This window comes from Notechis scutatus, chromosome 2 (genome assembly GCF_049901735.1).
Source record: "Notechis scutatus isolate UNSWTSFEM ecotype Mainland chromosome 2, rNotScu1.2, whole genome shotgun sequence".
NCBI lineage: Eukaryota > Metazoa > Chordata > Lepidosauria > Squamata > Elapidae > Notechis > Notechis scutatus.
In genome coordinates, this window is record NC_142010.1 from 241,731,880 (window position 1) to 241,740,331 (window position 8,452).

Here is an 8,452-nt window from a genome sequence, read left to right on the forward strand (position 1 = left end):
CAGATACTCCTTGACTTACAACCACAACTGAGCTGAAAATTTATGTTGCTAAGTGAGAAATTTGTTAAGTGAGTTTTGCCTCATTTTTCAAATTTCCCACCACATTAAGCAAATCACTGTAGTTCTTAAATTAGGAACACGGTTGTTAAGTGAAGCTGGTTTCCCCATTGACTTTCCTTGTCAGAAGGTCACAATCGGGGATCACATGACTCCAGGGCACCGTCATAAATGTGAGTCAGTTGTCAAGCATCCAAATGTAAATCACGTGACCATGGAGATGCTGCAACGGTCACAAGTCTGAAAAATGCCACTTTTTTCAGCGCTGTGGTAATTTTGAACGTCACTAAATGAACTGTTGTAAATTGAGGACTACCTGTACAAGATTTATAATTATGCCAACTTTATAAAATGATTTAATGTGCTTGCTTTTCCTTCAACAGTAGCACAGAATATTAAAGACCAGTGCGGACTCTGTAATTCAAAGATCTTTCCCAATAAATTCTTCTGGAGAAGTTAAACATTTTTGTAAAAAAATGCTGCTTCTTATTGAAATGAATAATATTGGGAAATCCTAGACAAAAGGTTATACTTTATTTGTTTATTCTTGAGTTTACCTGGGATGACTTTAAAATTATTTCAATTGTTTCATAAAAGAAATTGCCAAATGAATGGAAAATGGAAACCACCTCAGGAAGAAGGTTGGAGGGAGGGAGAGAGATTCATCCTCAGAAAGATTCATCAAGAATCCAACCTTGAAAGGAAACGGCCAGGCTGCCCGAAGTTTGCTTACCGCTTCAAACGCCCAGATGGGGAGATGCAAGGCTTCCCAAGACTGCAATTTAACTTGGAGGCACCTTCTAGGAAAGAGGCTTTCGCGACCGAGTCCAGGAGGAGGTAATAGAGGAAGGGAGAAGAGAGAAAAGTAAAGCGCCCGGGATTGGAGGAGCAAGATTATTATGCTCCGTTTCTCCGAAAGAGATTATATTCGCGGGAACTTGAGCAAGAAGCCGGGGAGGGGCGGGGTGAAATGCAGAAGGAGATCCTGCAAAAATGGGGAATCGGAAGAAAAGAGGGGGGGGGGAGCAGGAGGCTGGCTTGGTGGGGGCGGTGGGGGAGTTAAGCAACAGGCAGGAAGTGAGCAATGATGATTTGGAAGCGCTGAGAGGCAAAGTGGGGGGGTGGGAATCGCTTTCTCTGCGCGCTGTTGAGAGTTCGGGACGCACAAGCGCACTTGCTTCGCTTCCCGGACGCGTAAGAAAACGAAAAGGTGAAAGATCCCATCCCACCCTCACCCCACTCCGCGCCCGGATAGCCAGTCGGTCGCCAGTACCGTCCCGACCTCGGCTACTCACCTCCAGCCACCTCAGGAGCCGGCTTCGCTTTCCTCAGCCGGGAGGTATTTGAGACTACGCCTCAAATGTGAGGCTTTCCTACCACGGCTGAAGTCCCGCCTCTGGGCTTAACCTTGGAGCCGCCTGTTTTTTCCGCTTCTTCTAAGCGTCTTTTCCCGTCATTCAAGTTCGGGGAAATCGGGGTCTGTTTCATCAGCGTTGCCCACAATGTGCGGGCCCAGCTGTGATGGCATTCGGTTCACAAGGTCTTCGGCAAGGGAAAATGGTCGGAAATGTGTCTCACTGCATACCAAAGTCCAGAGAGGCTCCAGACACTTCACCAAAGGCATTTAAACGCTAAGACATTTCAGAGATTGTTACTGTGAGAAGTCAACAAAGTCTTGATGGTTGTCCCAAAGGTGCTTTTTCAGGAGGCAACTGGACTTTGAAGACATTTCGCTTCTCATCCAAGAAGCTGCTTCAGTTCTGACAGGATAGTGGGTTCTGACAGGATAGACAGGAATGGAAGGATTTATATTCTTTGCAGACAGCTGGTTATTTGCATCCTTTTAGAGCAGAAGTCTCCAAACTTGTCAACTTTAAGACTTGTGGACTTTAATTCTCAGAAGGCTGGAGAATTCAGGCAGTTGAAGTTCACAAGTCTTAAAAGTTGACAAGTTTTTGGGACCCCTGTTTTAGAGGGATGTTGAAAAGTCTACAGACTTTTAAGTCTTGATGGCTATTCACTGGAAAGTTCAAATATTCAAAAGTGACATTGCTGCCCTGCTAGAAAAAGATATGAAACTTCAGACTGTGTCAGAAAATGGGAGATAACACATGTAGCATTAATTTTAAAAAAGGAACCCAAGGAAAAGTATAGGCCAGTCAAGGTCTTGTTGATTGAAATTGATAGAAAACATAATCAAAGAAAAATAATAATAATTAGGCACCAAAGGGGGACAAGCCCTGAGAAAAGAGTATCAGCACAGATTTTGCAATATTCTTCCTACAGCAGCGTTTCTGACATTTGGCTCTCAAAACCTAGAAATGATTTATCGTAGTACATATTGAAGGATGTTTTTGAACAATAGACCCAGAAATAAATTTTAAGAGTTTCTGCTTCTATACACAGATTCTGTTTAAAAGATGATATGGAAGAGGAATAAGTTTTATTTGACAAGATTGAGTCTGATCTAAAAGTGGATTTAAAAATGATAGCCTACAAGAATGAAATGGAAAATGATGCTACAGTGGAATATACAAAAGAAATTAATATGTGGATTGCTTGTTCAAGGATTAGGAGGTTTTAATCATATCCTAGTCACCTCTTGAATAGACTATTGTAATGCAGACTAGTGGGGGCTCCCCTTAAAAAGTATCTGGAAGCTTCACCTAGTGCAAAAAGCAGTGGCACAGACTGTTATCTGTGCTCCCAGGACCTCGAATGTTACACACTACACTCAACTTCATGAGTTGCATCTGCATCTGTTTAAGATGCTGGTTTTGAGCTTTAAAAATTTACATGGCATGGGGCCAGGTTAATTGAGGGATTGCCTCTCCCAGTTACATGTATCTTGGAAGGATGGATAATTGATTTCCGAGGTTTTTGATTTTAGATTGAATTATGTATAAATCTGAATCCAAATAATAATGAATATGAAGATTGTTTAACCAGCTTATTTTGTCATAATCAACTGGATACACATAATGCACTAACAACCAAGTTTGTACTATACACTCAGGCAAAATTAAATAAAATGATATTATGGCAGAGTGATATCATTTCATTGCTGCTAACGAGTTTGTACAATTATATACATTTCAAAATACCGTCAAATAACACTTTTTCGCAGAATGCAATTAGATATATATGGGCATTGCATCCATATCAGTTTTCTTCTTACGGTGTAAATTGCAATAGGCAGAATCTGTATGTATAGGTAGCCCTTATGACCATTCATTTAATGACCAGTTGAAGATACAGCAGCCCTGAACAACTGGTACTTTGGCCTACTCTTCGAAGTTCTGGCTGTTGCCACACTCCTGTGGTCATGCTATCAACATTTGTGCACTTGGAAGCCTGCCCACATGACCGCAGGGGCACTTCAACTCCCACACCCACCTATCTTCAGCCCCCATTTGTGCCCTTTTGACTGCCCTGCACACTGGTGATCCTTGGTGGCGCAATGCTGGGGCTGAAGTAGAGGTCCAGGGCTCAAAGTCTCAGCTGGCCACCACTTGGGATTCAATTAAATAAAATTGCAAAATTTAAACTGTTTAAGGCAATCCTTGTTTAGCAACCTCAATTGGGATCTGCAACTCAGTTGCTAAGTGAAGTGGTCCTTATATGGAAAATCACATGACACCCAAATAGGCTTTCTCCCTTCGCTCTCTTTTGAAAAGTTCACCAGGGTACTGGGATAATTAGACAGAAGGGAATTAATACATACATTTACATTCATTTCAAAGGAAGGGGTTACCAAAAAAAATTAAGCAGGCACACAATGAGAAATGCACATCCAAAGGTATGCACTCCAGCTGGCTGTTGGTCTACTGCAGAGGTCTCCAAACTTGTCAACTTTAAGACTTGTGGACTTCAATTCCCAGAATTCTCCAGCCAGCTGGGAGTTGAAGCCCACAAGACTTAAAGTTGACAAGTTTGGGGACCCCTGGTCTACTGCATGGCCCCAAGTCACTTAGAAGGCAGACAAAGCCCATGGTGTGAAACCAAGTAGTCCTGTCAATTACAGGTACAGCTGCGGCTAACTAAGGTCACAGAGTTGAGCTTGTTTATCTGCAGTTGGAAACTTTTGGGGAAGTGCTGGGCTGCAAAGAAAAAACAACTCAGGAAACCATCAGTGTTTAAGCAATATCTCCACTCTGCGAGTGAGGATAGGAGAAAAAGACCACAACAGGCATAGGACAACACACACTGACTGACTGAACATGTGACTGAGACTGAGACTGACACTGCTGAGGCCTTGGTTGTGAAATTATCAGGGTGGGTGGGTTCAGCACTATCGTAGCTTTGAACATTTGCTACACAAAGCCTATACAAGGACTACCTGTAAAGGTAGTGCTTGACTTACAACCTGTTGCTTAATGGCAAAACTGCCTATTTGGGAGAGTGACTTTGCACTTTTGACTGCCATAAAACTATCATAAGAAACAGTCAAAAAAGTTGGGTCTGCTCATGTGATGCCTCGACTTATGACCACAATGATTTATGACTGGAATTCCAGTCATAACTGGGGTCGTGAGTCAAGGACTACCTGTGTTTTTAGCCTCAATCATATCAGGATCCTCAATCAGGATCCTTCCCCTGCCACACCCACCAAGCCACGCCCACCATACCACGCCACACTCACCAAGCCACACCATGCTCACCAAGCCACACCCTCAGAACCAGTAGTAAAAAAATTTGAATACCACCACTGGCTGGGAAGGACCATGTTAAGGGGTAGCTTAGATCAGGGCACATCATTGCCTATCAACTGGTGGGGTTTGTTTATGGCTGCCACAGGAAAGGCCAGGATTGCCATCACTAAACAATGCAGTCACCTGGTGTCGCGTTTTATAATCAGTTCACTTAATAATGGAAATTCTGGTCGCAATTACCATAATAATTCAAGGACCACCTGTATATAAAATTATTAATAGTTTTCCTTTGGAGTTTTTTTAAATATTAAGATACCATTTAACAGCTCTGTCCTGGGTAGAAACCCAGAGTAAAAAATATGACAAGGACTATTAGGAAGTACAATTCAAAATGTAGCTTCAGCAGAAAAACATTCTTTCTTCAGAAGAAAATCTTGGATAATTTGAGATCCAGGATAACTTATCTGGACCCTTGTCAGTCTGGGTTATGGTGTTGGGATGATATTGATTGAAGACCTCTGGCAGGCTTGGGATCCATTCTGGCCCTCTTTGATTTCTCAACAGCCTTCAATGCCATCACGGTAACTTTCTGGACTGGCTTGGTGGGGGTAGGGTCAGGACTTATGTGGGGGTAGGGTCAGGACAGTGATTCTCCTCATTCTTTGAAGGTTGGTTCCAGTTGGTGCTGGGAAGGGGAGAAAAACTCTTAACCACATATTCCTGCTACACAGGATGCCTCAGGGCTCCTCTCTTTCCCTGCTTTTAACATCCACATGAAACTACTGGATGAGGTTCAGCATGCTGCTAATTGTATACCAAGTGCCACTGTCAAGTGTCTGTGGGTTATGGGAACCTGGATTGGGGAGGAACAGGCTTTGGTTTGACCTTAGCAAGACCTGAGTGATTATGGGTTTTGAATCTTCTTGACATGGTCTCAGAGCTTTTCCATCACTGGCTCTGGAGTTTGTATTTGCCCCTGCTCAGAACTGATGCATAATTTGGGGGTCGTCCTATCTTCTCACCTCCTGTTTTAAGGTAGCAGCCATGGATAGGAGGGGCTTTGCTCATCTCCATCTTGTGCACCAATTGCACCCATTCCTGCAGGTCTTGCTTACCATCCTTTGCAAATCACTTTACTTCTCAGATTATTTCAACAAGATCTACACATTAAAGAGCATCCAACGAACTGTAATGCTCTTTCCACATTACATTGGTTCTGCTAACAATCTTTATTTTATCCACAAACTGAAAAAAGATAAGCAATCCTAATAAATTAAAACATACACAAACTTTCATATCCAAACGTTGAATACTCCATGACACAACCCACATTTTAAAAAAAAATGCTTAACTCTTACATAGGAAAACCAGTTCTCTAAAATATCTGTAATCCCATCTCATTGGTCATGCGTTAACCACAGCCAAAGGCTTGGTGTCCAAATGACTTGTATCACAGCTGGAGCTTATCCTTCAGAGGACCCAAACATGTCGGATCCCTCTTTTAAATCTCTGACCATACAGTTCCAGATTGCTTGGGTATGGCTATAACCCTCAAAATTCTACCTGGCAAATAGCCACAATACCTCCATTCTTTAATGTAGTGATGTAGAGTCCCCTGAAATTGGTGTGAAACAGAACAATAAATTCCCATTATCCAGGAATAAGTTTTTCAAACAAATGTTTTTAGATTTTCTCTATTAACCAGATTCAAATGACTCTGGGGTATATAGTGCTAAATACAAAATCTCTGGAGTAAAAGGAAGAAAGGCAACCTAAGAAAAACTTTAAAAATGAGTTAAGTGTTTCACTGAAAATGTCACACCAGTTACTAATCATTAACCTAAGCAAATAAGAAATTGTTTGATATTTAAAATCATCAAAGCTGAACCAAGGACTGAAAAAAAAAAGGGGGGGGGGGGAATAAGGGCTACCTTGTTCACTACCTGTAGGTTTCCTGCCAACTTTAATCTCACTAATTCCAGTTCTCATAGGACATTTTGGGCTTTGGGTCTAATCCCTAAACCAATTAGCTAAACTCCATCCTTTCTTTGTTTCTGAGAACTCTCAACCAAAACTGGAAAATAAAAAAATATCTTACCATTTTTTCAGAATTACACTCTTCCTCTTCTCATTAAAAGACATATAGACTGTCAAGTCTTAAGCTGGCTAGCAGGCCCATTAATTTCCCGCCCATCTCACCGCTAAATGACCCTACATTACCAATTATCCCTAAACTCCATCAGCCTACTTTAATCTTTATATGTGAAACAACAATCTCTTTTAAGCGCTCTGCCTCAGATACATCAATTTATTGATAAATTATATGTCCCTGAAGAATCAACAGAAGGAAAATTCACTGCAGTAGTGAGCCACTTCAGTGCATCAAATAATTTTTCTAGAGATTTCCTAAAGATCATTTCAAAACTGTAACCTTCAATTTAAATTTACCAGTTATTAAAAAGTATCTGAATAGTTCTTGTTCTTAAAGCAATTTAAGCCTATGCAAAGTTGCTGATCTAGGAAATGGATTACTCAGTAAACTCCAAAATAAGCTTGCTTACAATAACCAGCATGATAAAGCAAAATAGACTTGAATACACCTCTACTGCCTTGTGAATGTATGCTAGGTAGGTTGCAGAATCAATAGCTGGTAAATGTTAAGTTAGTTTGTATTTTTAGAGCTGATATAGAATAGAGCTGGAAGGAACCTTGGAGATCTTCTAGTCCAGCTGCAAGCAGAACCTATACAATCTCAAGACAAGTGACCATCCAATCTTTTTTTAAAAGCCTCCAGTAATGGAGTGCCCACAATTTCTGAAGGCAAGCTGTTCCACTGATTAATTGTCCTTAATGTTAGGAAGTTTCTCTCCAATTCCAGGTTGCTTCTCTTTGATCAGTTTCCAACCATTATTTCTTATCCTGCCCTCTGGTGCTTTGGACAATAATTTGACACCCCCCCCTCTTTGTGGCAGCCCCTCAAATACTGAAATACTGCTACCATGTCAGCCAATTCGTCTTTTCTTTAGACTAGCCAGACCCAAAATCTGTAACCGTTCTTCATATAGTTTACTCTCTAGGCCTTTGACCATCTTAGTTGCTCTTCTCTGAACTTTTCCCAAAGTCTCAACATCTTTTATGTAGTATGGTAACCATAATTAGTTGCAGTATTCCAGGTGTAGTCTTATTAGGGTTTTGTAAAGGGACACCAATACTTCAAGTGATCTTGATTCTACACCTGTTTATACAACCCAAGATTGTATTAGCTTTTTTGGCTGCTGTTGCACATTGTTGGCTCATATTTAAATGATCATCCACTAGGACTCCAAGTTCCTCCTGTTACTGTTTTTGAACCAGGTCTTGCCTAATCTGTACTTATATCTTTGAATTTTCCTGCCTAAATGTACAGCTTAGCTTTTCTCCACATTAAAATTCATTTTGTTGGATAAGGCCCATTGTTCAAGTTTGTGAAGATCTTTTTGGATCCAGAGTTTGTCTTCTGAAGTTATTCCTGCCAGTTTAGTATCATCTGCAAATTTGATGAGTTCCCCTTCTATTCCCTCATCTAAGTCATTTATAAAGACATTGAAGAGTACCGGGCCTAAGACGGAGCCCTGTGGTGCCCCACTGCTTACTTCTTTATCATGTAATCCTAAAAATATTTGTTGGGGAGTTAAATCAATGATTTCCGATAACACTCTGCCAGAACTGAGCTAAATTCTATAAAATCCATAGCACAGGACATG

General features: G+C 41.1%; 1 protein-coding gene across 4 annotated transcripts in view; it reads right to left on the reverse strand.

Moving 5' to 3' along the window:
- IL31RA (interleukin 31 receptor A) overlaps positions 1 to 1,833 on the reverse strand; it is a 38,877-nt gene extending 37,044 nt beyond the window's left edge. For 2 of the 4 annotated variants that reach the window (XM_087958414.1, XM_087958412.1), the window contains exon 1: positions 1,353 to 1,833. The gene's annotated coding sequence lies outside the window, so the exon portion shown is untranslated. Of the gene's footprint in view, positions 1 to 790; positions 1,172 to 1,352 lie in introns of those variants that run through there. The other 2 variants (XM_087958415.1, XM_087958413.1) reach the window with 2 other exon arrangements.
- Positions 1,834 to 8,452: the final 6,619 nt, after the last annotated feature.